This window comes from Aythya ferina, assembly GCF_964211825.1.
Source record: "Aythya ferina genome assembly, chromosome: 14".
Classification (NCBI taxonomy): domain Eukaryota; kingdom Metazoa; phylum Chordata; class Aves; order Anseriformes; family Anatidae; genus Aythya; species Aythya ferina.
In genome coordinates this window covers 15,897,745-15,909,852 of record NC_140312.1, presented here as the reverse complement: position 1 = coordinate 15,909,852, position 12,108 = coordinate 15,897,745, and the positions used below count along the sequence as shown (strand labels likewise).

At 38.7% G+C, this 12,108-nt stretch overlaps 1 protein-coding gene across 4 annotated transcripts in view; it reads left to right on the top strand.

Annotated features, from left to right (window-relative positions):
• Positions 1-12,108, top strand: part of TENM2 (teneurin transmembrane protein 2) — a 1,369,797-nt gene that overhangs the window by 1,003,665 nt on the left and 354,024 nt on the right. The gene's annotated exons all lie outside the window — the stretch shown is intronic.

The following is a 12,108-nucleotide window of genomic DNA, read 5'->3' as shown; positions in this document are numbered from 1 at the left end:
CTGGCTGTGTTAGGAAATACCATTTCAGCTAGGGAAAAAACAGTGCATACAATAAATCCCTAAACCCTCCAATGTTCAGAAGGATAGGTCATGTTTCTTTAGGCATAGGTATAAAAGAAATCTGAAGAGCAAGAAAATGGTTTTATAGTGTTTTTACCTTAAAATGGGAAATGGGATGCTGGCTTTCCCTTTATCCCTTTCTTCTGTTTTTGTCTTTGTTTGCTTGTTTGTTTTTACTAAGTACTGATCTGAAGAAGCAGATTTGGGGAGCACTGTGCCGAGAGCAAAAGGATTATTTTAAAGACTTGTTGCTCAGCATTATTTATAGGAGTTTTGTGTTCCAGAAGCCTTCTGAAGTCATAAATGATTCACTTCCTTACTATATTCATATTTGCTAGAATGAAACCTTGCTCTGTCTTGAGGATAAAAGTCCCTTAAAGTTCTTTACCTAGTGCAGCGGTTCCCAGTCTTTTCTAGGTGAAACCTTACCAGAGAAAATTGGCAGTGACGTTTCTCCCTGGATCTAGCTTAGCATCTTATTTTCACCAGGACTCTTGTTTCTTTCTCACTTCTACCTCTGTGTCTCAGGATTGCTGTGACTGCTTCCTTGGTTGTCTATGCTGATACTCACTGGCTCTGCTACAGCCCAAGAGCAGAACAAGCAAGTCACAATGCTAGGTCTAAATGCATCAGACTGACTCTAAGTGAGGCTTTTGAAGGCATTTCAGAACATGCTTGCTAGCATAGTCTTCTTCCAGCGTTTTCTTTTTCTAGCATATTTTCCATGCGTTAAGACTTATAAGTTGGCTGAAGCAAGATGCCATGCCATGCCCTGCCTGTCATATAAGCATCATGACTCAGCAGGTGAGGAACTGTTACACTTGTGCATGTGGCATTCAAAGTAATTATGTTCATAATTATCTTTGGGAATACATGAATATCATTTTCTTACGTGTGTATTAGGTTAACACATTGCCAAATAATCATAATGAGCAAATTTAAAATTTTGTGTAAACATTAGTTATTAAACCCTTAAATGGCCCTATAAGGTATCATTACCACCATTATATTGACCACATGAAAGATAATTCTTTTCCATGTTCCGGCAGTGAATCACAAACTGAGATGTAATTTGAACTCCAGAGCCCTGGTTTCAGTTATGGCCTTTGCATGCCTTAACAAACCGACTCCCAGGAGTTGAATGCAACTTTTCTGGACAATAAAAATATTATCGATTACATTTTTTTTCATGTCATCACACTAGAGATGAGTTATTAGTACTAGCCATGTGTTTTTTTAGGGTGTGGTTTTTGTTACTGCAAATCACATTTTTTGGATCTAGGATGACATTTGTAAGTATATTAGTAATTGTAACCTTAGATACTGTTTTGTGCTTTCAAATTACTGAAGCAAGATATTACCTGAAAAGTGAAAGGCTATGTTCAAATGCTGTTGAAAGTTAAACCCAAGTGGCAATGTCATATGTAGTTGATTACCATCATGTTTCTGTATAGGATGTTATTTTTGTATATTGCTCTGGTCTGTTTATAACCATTAAGAAGGAGTTGCACATAGTAATGTGTTCAGATTCTAAGGAATTCATTTGGCCTCTATGTTACAATTTTTATTTGTTGTTTCACTTCAGAACAGCATATGGAGTCATTATCCACTTAATAAATGAAACAGATGCAACTTTCCTTTCAACTTGGTGACTGTTGGTGTAGGCAGCATCTATCACCTGTGCAGACTGAGAAATGGAGGTGGAGGTTCTGTCAGGGCTCTCATTTCTGTCTTCTCCAAGGACAGCTGTCTGTTTTTTTTTTTTTGTTTCATTTTGTGTTTTTTTTTTTTTTTTTTTTTTTTGTTTGTTTTTTTTTGTTGTTGTTGTTTTGTTTTGTTTTTTCCCTCCCTCTTATTTTCTTACTGCCTAGAGTAATGAACCTTCCCTAGGAATGTATAGGTGATGCAATGGCAATGTCCGGTTGCACTGGTAAAGAGAGCAGCACACTCCTGTCCCTTATGGCCCACATGTGTAATGTTCTTCAGTGTATAATGGCTGGCACATTGCATGTGTGAGTCTGGGAGGTGCATGTGAGAACGTAAGAAAGATGTAACCGAGGAAATAAGTTCAGTGTAGTTTGAGGTCATAAGGGAACTAACTAGCTGAGGTAAGATTCCATGTAATTGCTTTGCTTAAAGATTGCAACAGTTGAATATTGAATGAGCTCGTTGTAGCCAGAGCAAAAAACATTTCAATGTCTGCACATTGTTCTTTGGAATATGTACTGATTCTGCATGTCCCTGTCTCCCTCTGTTGTTCAATTTCCTACTCTTTTTTTCTGTGCTTTTGATGTGTTATGTATTTGAATCATAATCAAGTGGCTAACAGTGCAGCTATATTTAAATAAGGTGTTATTTGATTATAACAATTTGAAGCTTTTAGTTCTGATCGGACTCATTTTTTCACTCTGCAGTGATGTAGTTAAAAATTCACTGGAATCCTGTTTTAAAAATTCTTCATCTAAAGTGAAAACTATATACCTTAATTGTTCATTCATGTTAGTAGCAGCTATCAGCTGCGTTAATTTTGCTTTTTATGCATGAGCAAAGCTCACAGACTATACCTGTAGAGGATGTTATTTTCTCAAAGAAAAAAAAAAAAAGAAAAGATCTGTTTCTACAGGCACCTACAGCATCAGCCCTGTCACACTGATGGCTGTGGCTAGGCAGCATTGCCATTAGTGTTAGCCCTTTGGCATCGCTTTTTGATCAGCGAGCTCTGCTGAGCTGTTCCAGTATTCCTCACACATTGCAGCCACAACTGGTATCCAGAGGGTCCCTGCTCTCCTCTTCGTGGAGTTCTCTCTCACTTCAGGTATCGCCAGCTCTGGTTTATCTCAAAGACTGCCCTTCTCTCTTGCCATGCCTCAGGAGGGCCTTCTGGCAGTGGTGCCCAGCTCCACAGCGTTTCAGCTGCTGCTTCACATGGCCACGACACCAAATAGTTCTTGAGTTCATCTGACTAACTGGCAGGCCAGGCCGTCACCTAAGAAGGTCATGGGTTTGTTCATGCCTTTGCCTTCCTCTTCTGGTACAGACTGTTCATATTTTCTTCTTCCCCCTAAAATCTAGGTGCTAGAACCCCGTCCTTCAGGGCTGTGGCAGGGCCACCCCACTTCTCCCTCACCCCCTGAGGTGAGTGCGGCCTGCAGTGGGGCGGGTGGGAGGCGGTGCAGGGCGATGTGTGGGCCGGGAGTCTCCTCCGAGAGGGCACTGGGAGTCAGGGGCTTCCTGCACAACCAGGCTGAGCTTGTAGATTGTGCATTTAAATCTGAGTTAAAAAATAATTAAAAAAAATAAACAGCCACCCAACCAAACCAAAGCCAGGACTTTCCTGAGAAACCCATCCTTCCCTTTTCCTAAATCTTCAGACGGACGCTGAGTTCTCTCTAGTGGCAAAGTGCAGGCCAGGAGGCAGCGAGGTGGCAGGGAGAGCCTTGATTTCTTTCAGCCTGACCCCCGGGCATCTGGCAGGGCTATCAGGGTGATAGAGGGACTGCTCCAGCAGTCCCAGCGCTCAAGTCTGTGCTGTGACAGAGGTTAAAGCCTCGAGAGTGACGCCTCCAGCCTCCCAGCCCTCCATGTAGATATGCCCATGCGGCTGCCTGCAGCACACTTGGAACAGCCTGGCGGGCAAAGCAGTGGGCATGTAGCTCAATAGTTTGTGCACCATGTCCTGCTTACTTGCTGTGCGATAAATACTGGATGTCAAAATAAAATTTATGAATGTGTGACAGGTTAGTGATAAACACAACTCTAGTATGGTACGTTCAAGTGTTCTGTTAAGCTTATGTGTAGGGATAGGTCGGTCTCACTGATTTACCTTAATATACTTCACCTTCTAGGTAAGAAAGTTTCCAGGTGTGGTGTTGTGGAGTACCTGTGTGGTAGCCTAATTTCATGAGTTGCACTGAGACCTTTGAGCAAGGTTCTCTGGTTGTACAGGCGAGCAGTTCCTCACTCCCCACTCCCATAGCTGAGGTCTTACCATGGGTACTGCATGTAGTCCAGACTCCAGCTGGTCGTTTCACTGCGTGTAGAGCTGTTTAGGGATGGCACCTCACTCCAGAAATGCAAGGCTGTCGATTGATTTTGCACGGATGTTATTTCAACAGCATATGTAAGGGAGATGTATGTGTCTTTATTGCTGGGGGGTGTTCCTGAACTAACTTTTTCTTCTTGCTGCCTTTATGGTAAATGCTTGCTTTCTCTTGTGAGTTTTAAATGTCAGCAGATTTTGAAAGTATTTCAGTAACACTCTTTCATTGCTCTTGAAGGATTTCTTAAGAAGGGTATAGAAATGTTTCCATTCTGGTGAATAACAGAACATGAAATAGAATTACTTACATATTGAATCATACATTCCCTATGATGATTGGGTTTGGTTAATTTGTATCAGACTAAGAAGCATTTTAAAAATAAAATTCATTGTACAGTTTGTTTCATCACACTTGTTTTTTCTCATCTTGGACATGTATTGTTTGATGTCAATTGATGCTCTGTGAATTTGGTTAACAGGTAATCTGTTAGAGCTGAGACCAAAACTAAGTGATACAATAGAGGTAAGAGGAGCAACAGAATGTTTAAAACATCCTTTATGATCCACATATTGCATGATTGAGTTCACATCCTTTATACTAAAAAAAAAAATCATAACAGCATAGCATTGTTTTACATGATTATAGTTGTTTTGAAGTTTTAATCAGCAGAAAATGTAGTATGAATAAGAATTAAGGTTATATAAACTTTCATTAGGGATCCAAACATTTCCCCACTGAGGTCAATAAGCACAGTTTTAATGGAGTATTGGGGATGAAAACAAAGAAGCTAAAAAACTAAGAATTTTTTAATGCAATGATACTCCTCTCTGATCTCTTCGACTGCAGTTCTCGTACAAACCAGCTGTTATCTCTAAATACTCCTCATAGATAGGGGAACTGACAGAGAGAGGAAGTACATTGTAAAGTGCACTAAAAGAAGATATCAGGAGGCTCTGGGAAGGAGGAAGTGGAGGCTGTTGAACAATTTGAACATTTATAGCCTCTGGCTATATAGTCTGGCATATAGTCTCTGGTTTTTCCCCAAGACCGGGGCTCTTAAATGTCATGCTTTTGGTGTTGCGCATTAAGATGAGCACTCTCCAGGAAATGTGTGGTGACTCTATTATATTGTATAGTGTAGTTCATATCTAGTCTTGGCGGCTTCCAGAGGTTTCTTAGATATTCAGCATCTGAAATTGTACTGTTTTATCCCACATTTCACAAGTAAGCATCAGTTTTTGGAAGGAGAGAGTTGTCGGATAAGTCAAGTTTTGAATTGCTTCTGTGATTTTCAGTTTTTAACGTTCTCTCCTGTGGTAATGGTTATAATAAACTGATTAGCTGAAAAATGTTAAAATTAAAAATAGTTGACAGTGTTTTTTTTTATATGACAACTTTTTCACTCTGACAGAAACTCTGTTTACTGTAACGCTTTAGCTCTGATTTTTCTGAATTCACAAAGTTGAAGAACATTCCAAATAGCTGCAAGATAGTTCTCCAGTTCTCCACTGACACATTCTCAATCAAGTTTCCATGGAATCAAAATCTGTATATTCTGAAGAAGAAAAGATTTAGGGGAAAAAAAAAAAATGTTGGGTGTTATTATTACATGTTGTTTATGTTTTAATACAGCACGTTACTTGTTATGAATATTTTAAGAGAATGAACATATATAAAAGGCTTATCTTGCTATTTATAATGTGATCTGGTTATATTTCAGTTCTCTTAAAACCAAACCAAAAATATGCCTTTATTTTTTTCAAATTTTAATCATTCTAATTTGTAATATTTTTGCTTTTTATAGAACTTTAGGTCTTTATATGCTTTATGAACATTTCTGACGCTTTTTAACAGTTTGCTTAAAATGCTGTCTTAAAGTTCTCAAAAGTCAATCGTGTCGTGTTCCTGCTGTTCTCAGCATTCTAAGCAGTACTTCACATTTACAAATTTTTTTTTTTTTACTCTCCTCCTTCACTGTGCATTCTCTGTTTCTGATGTGACAGAGATAAAAGACAAGAACAGGTGTTTTGTTTCATACCAAAGGTTAATCAAAACAAATATCCTATGTCTGATGAGAGCTGATGGCATGCCAAGAAATGTGTTTTAAGGGTGTTTTTATTCACCATGTCAAGCCTTCTTGATGGAATTTTATTCTGTGCTTTGAACCAAAGCAGACGGATTGCAAACCAGACTTTCTTGAAGCTACCCACTTTATTGTTGTTGTTATTATTATTATTTAATTATCTAGTTTAGTCATCGTATAGATACAGCATGAAACTGTTTAAGAAAAAAAAAAAAAAGGCTTATAATTAAGTCTCCACAAATATTCATGCAGCATGAAGGGGTTGTGCTATTGTTTATATACAGTATTGTTAGGGCATTGCTTGTAGAGCAAACTGCCATGTTTCTTACGTTGCCACTTCTGTGGTAATTGGTGGTGGTGTAAAGTTAAAATGTACATCATGGGTGCAAAAACTTAAGTCTTCAGAATGGTCTAGGAGTCTCTTAGAAGTAAGTGGAATTTTAAATGTTCTGTTGCAGGACGTGGCTATTCTGTGTCAGCATTATGTGAGACAGTTTCAAGCATTTCCTGAATTCTCAGGTGTTTGTTAGTTGTAGGGTGAGGCCTAACCCTGTAAGACCTTTGCATTGTCAATATGGAAATGGGAGTACTGGTGTGAAAAATATGGATCAGGGCATAAGTAAACAGGAACAGGTGTTAAAAAGTAAAGCCTTTGTCTGTGTTTCCCACTTCTTTTACAGTACCCTGCATTAGAGGTGGAAACCCATTTTTCTCTTTTCACCTTGAAACTTAATAACTATGTATATTTTTTAATTTCTTATTATTTCTTATGGGCTTATTTTGTCATCTTAGTTTTCCACATTTGGAAGAATATTAGGCATCTTTGGCACATGGCACAGATCAAGCTCAGCTCCAGGCAAATCAGCAACTCTTTGGATGTAGGCATAACAACAGCTGATTTAAGGAGGTTTCTGGATTTGGTTCTGAGCTTCCACATTATCAAGGAAATAAGATTGTTCCAAGACAAGCTCACAAAATGGCCATGTTTTTGACCAGCTCTGGTTATTAGGGAATGACAAGGGTGGCATTTTAGTTTGTTGACATAATTCTTTTTTTTGGCATCCATATCATAGGTGTAAGTATTATCATAGGAGCAATGTATGGAGCATCTGGAATTGAACTCGTAGCAGAAATAATCTGAGAATGGAAGTCTGCCTGAATATAGGTCAGGTTAGTGCATAGGAAACGAACACATCTTCAAAGCTGTGGCTCAGAGAACTACGGAATGCTCAAGGGTATACGTAAGGCATGAATGTTGCATATTAATTGAGAGGACTGGGCAGAAAACTCAGTATTGTTCAGTTAAGTGTATTGCCCAGTACTCTAAAATTAATTGTATGGTGGGTGTGTGATGCTATGTACTCTATTGTAGAGGTGTACATCCTTACTTCACAGAGAGAGCTTAAATTACCTAGTAGTGAAGAAAATCCTTTATGGGCCATATAGTTCCCTCTTGGACAGTGGCCTTGGTCTTTGCAAGCAAAATATCTCTGCACAGTGTGACAGAGCTCTCAGGCCATGCTACAGGAATAAAACGTGGCAGGCAGCCCCGTATGTACCTGTAGGTAAGTTATTCTTTCCATCTGTAAGGTTAACTGAGGCACAGAAGGCTCATACGAACTGTCTGCCATAGGTATAGATGAAGGTAATTGGTTTAAAAAGTGTAAATCTTATGTGAGAGATATTTTAGAAATTGTACCAATGACAGCCTTAACAGACTCTAGTGTGTCACTGTGTACAGAGCTACAGCTGGAGAAAAAAACTGTAAACAGAAATGTACTAAGCAGACAGCAGTGTAAGTTGGTGTAACTGAGGTCTGAATTTTGAAATGTCATTTTTATCTGTATTTCTGTATAGTTTTACATGTACATGTAAATGCAATGGGAAAATTTACATGTCCTTTTGAATAAGTGTTCCTGAATAATCAGAAACATACAGATTATTTCCTGTTATAGTTGTTCTTCAAGTAAAAATTACAAAAGTATTGATTGATTTACATTCATTCATGAAATAGCTGATTTCATAATAAATTAACACTTTATGATATAGAGAAAACTAACACCTAACTTTTAGTGTTAAATTTTAGTTGTTATCGCTTACTGAGCTAACAATAATAAGGATCAAAGATTATTTCAGTAGCTGTTTAGACATCTTTATAACTCAGAGTCAAATTATCAGCTGCTTCTACTGGAGGAGCTCTTACTGGTGTTTTCTCTTTGTTTTCTTTGCATGACACTTGGCTATTTCTTCAATAGTATATCGCTAGTAGTTGCACATCAATTCATTCAGCCATGCATGTAGTGTTTGGACCAAATGGAGGTTGTAAAGAATGTTAATTTATCATGATGCTGTCACGTGTATTCAGTTAGGCTCAAAAAGCGGTACATAGGTGGTTTTATAATTCATACCAACTACAGCATTGTGTTTGCCTTCACTGTGCCAGGAGGTTACACGTAGCTCATGTGTGTTCACAGTCCTTAACTTGTTCCTCTCACTAATTAAACTGATGGTGCTTTTTCTACCATGCCAATTCATCTTTTGTCATAAATTGGACACTGGGACGCAGAATATAGGCAATATAAGACATAAGATATTTTCTGATAATAGACACTTGGCTACGCTGTGCCTCTCTTTTAGTGCTTGTGCTATACAGTTGTATTTCTTTTGAGTGAACAGCTCACAGTCTAGGGAATGGTGGCTGGGGAGGGATGAAGTGCCTCACAGTGCCATTCTGCTTTTGTAATGATTGTGGTTTAAGAGGATGATCCAAAGGTGTTATTGAAACAAGGATTGCGGGGGGAAAAGGCAATATGTTTTATTAAACCAACAGATGTAACTGGAAAAACAGAATAGATGCTTTCAGACACGGTCTTTCTTCAGGTCTGAAACAGAAGAAACAAAAAACAAACGAAAAAAATCAGTTCTGTGTTCATGCTATCCAACTAGGTGATCGGTAAAGGAAAAAATCTTTGCTAGATGTAAGTACAGGCGGATATTGGAAAGGGGCTGTGGTCCATAGCTCCTCTGCATGGCCAGAGGCTTTCAATTAGCTCCAAAGGATATATAGAGCATGACTCTTTCTGTCCAGTAGTCCCTTTAACAGGTGATAGCTCGACAGAAGTACTTTTGTCATCCTTTGCTGCTGTACTTCCCCATAATTTGTTGTCATGACACTCCGTGTTCTAGATAAAGCTGTTGATGCAGTTTGCCAGCAGGAGGGGTGCAGGGAGAGGGATTCACGATCAGTTAACCAGTAAAATGTTTTGAACGGCAGTTATGGTATTTCTTCACTATTCTGTTATTATGCAAGGAGTATGGGTTTGCATGCAGGCTGCTTAAACCCTCGACCTAAAACAAACTGAGGAATGGTCCAACTTTGTAGCAGAGTGGAGAAGTAAGGGATCAGGAGGTGTTCTGTGATTCAAATTGAGTTGACTTAGTTGGATGGGATTGAGGGAAAACTCAAATTAATTGTTGGAAAACTCAAGTTGTTTTGTTTGTAGTGGTGAGTGTATAGAAAGGGGCTGGAAATCAATTATTAGTACCTCTGCACAAAATAGCGTGACTAGTATGTTTAGTTGTGTAGTTATTCTGTAACATTCAGTGGTGTGGTTTCTGTACCTTGTGGAGTACTGCTGGAGGAAGCTCAAGGAGAAGCACATTTCATTGCAGGAAAATAGTTTTTATGTTGATGTTAGCCAAGACCTAGCCTGTCTTATGGAAATGTCGCCAGTTTGTAGAATAACTTACTTCCGTAGGAGAACAACTTGCTTTCCTCACTGGAGCTGTCAGGATTTAAGCAGTTCAGTGTCCAAACATTTTTAGTTCAGGCACAAGGTCAGTTCTCGTAGAGAAGAATTTATTTGGTAGTACATGAGCTTATGCTTCATTTTAGCCACTTGATCTTGTGTCTTTCTTGAAAAGGGAAGAAAAAAAACCCACCCTGTATGCATGATTTCAAGCTTCTTGTTGACCTTGAATGTATATAGAGATTTTTGATTGCGTTGTGAAATTGTTGATAAGCCTGTGAGAATGAAGAGATACTTCTAGAAGTGTACATGCGTGGTTTTGGGTTTAGATAATTGTCATAAATATAACCTAGCACACTGTAAGGTACGTAGAAACTGCTTATCAGGGTTACCATGATAAAAGGGAAATAGACAGGAACGTTTTTTCCCCTCAGTTTTTCCCTCCTTATTATTACTCATTTTACGATAAGTGACCACAGGCATGTATATATGCATGCACATACAGAAGGAGTGAGCTTCTTATGGGAACTTGAGACCTCTTTTTTATCTTCACATGTTATTTACCTTCATGTCTGAGAGAGAAAATAGCAAGCCTTTAAAGCAGCTGCATTGCTTAAGCTAGATCCCTTACAGCAGCAGAGCAGTAACAAATACTTGATATAAATTACCCTGCAAAATGCTCTTCTACTGGGTCAGGCTAAAGGTGTATTGGTACTCCATGGGAAAGATGTGCAAATGCCCAGTGTCCATATGATTATTTTTTTCTTTATAATTAAGAAATCACCTGAGCTTATGTGATGGTGGTTGCTCAAGATTCATGAGAATCTGATTTTAATGGATCTGTACTTATGAAGGTGTATTGCCACCCCTCAGGGGACAAAACGATAATGTGAAACACTAAAAATTGCAAGTTTAGAAGTAAGTGTGGGGCTTGGGGCAGTCTTCAATCTTCAGCTTTACAAGAAATACAAAAACTGGACTGTGCCTGCCCAAAGCTTAATGTGTGAGTTTGTGTTGAGGTTCTTAACACTCTTAGAGAAACATCAGTTCTTGAAAACCTTCTGGCACAGTAACAACAGCATTTAAGTATTCAGGGTTGAAATTGGTTGTTGATTCCTTGATAATCATTTGTGAATTCACCTTCATAACCTCCTTTCTAGAATTGGGAAATCCTTACAAAAGGAGGTAGGGAGCTGTGTAGAGCTGTTAACAGCTCTACAAAAAAAAAAAAAAAAAAAAAAAAAGCATTTAGGTACCTTTAGACCAGGGTGCCTAAAAATAGCTCTACGTGACTTGCCTGAACTAACATAGAGGTGTGCTGTACACAGAGGTGTGCTGTACATTTGAGCTCTGGATCCAGATTTCCAGCATCTTATGCCACTGACATAGTCTTTCCTTTTCCCTAGCGGAGTTGAGATGCTAGGATCCCCAGGGAGCCCCAAACAGGATGCTGCAGCAAAGGGAAAATGCATTGTGTCTTTCAGGTTTGTTTAGCTTTCTGCTGTCCCCTTAACCTTACGTCTCCGTGTGACAACCGAGTCTGACGGAGCTCACGTTGGCTCAGCAGGCAAGGATGGTGCCTTTAGCCCAGACGACCCATTGGCAGGGGGCCAGCAGCCTACTGGGCTTGGCCTGAACATTATATAAACAGAGCAAATGGAAGAAGCTCTTCTAATGTTACAAATCCTGTATATATAAAAATATATATTATAAATAATAACAATACAAACCTGATCCTTCATGAAAATGAGCCCTACTTGTATGAGGATTTACTGTGGGGATCTTTTCTAAGTGACTAGGAGTTCATAATTTAATTTGACATTCTAAATTTAGTACTTAGCTTGTAATTGCTTTTTCAAAATCCTAAATCTGATTCCATCTTTGACTGATTCCTTTAAAAATGTTAGTTCTGGGTCACTTTTTAGTCTCCTCCCACTACTTAGTGCAACTTCATGGTGAAATAACAAGGTGCCTAGGAGAAAATCTCTGTACTACCTCTTTTCTGAAACAGATTTATCAATGCTAATATGTTTTGTTGCTATGAAAACTCAGTTATCAACATTAAACATTTGTTCAGTCATTTGTTTATCGGTGGCAGTTTGTTAGGAGTTATAAGTGGAATTCCATCTGCCAGTTAAACTATATCGTAAATTGCTGTAGCAATTAGCAGCTCCTG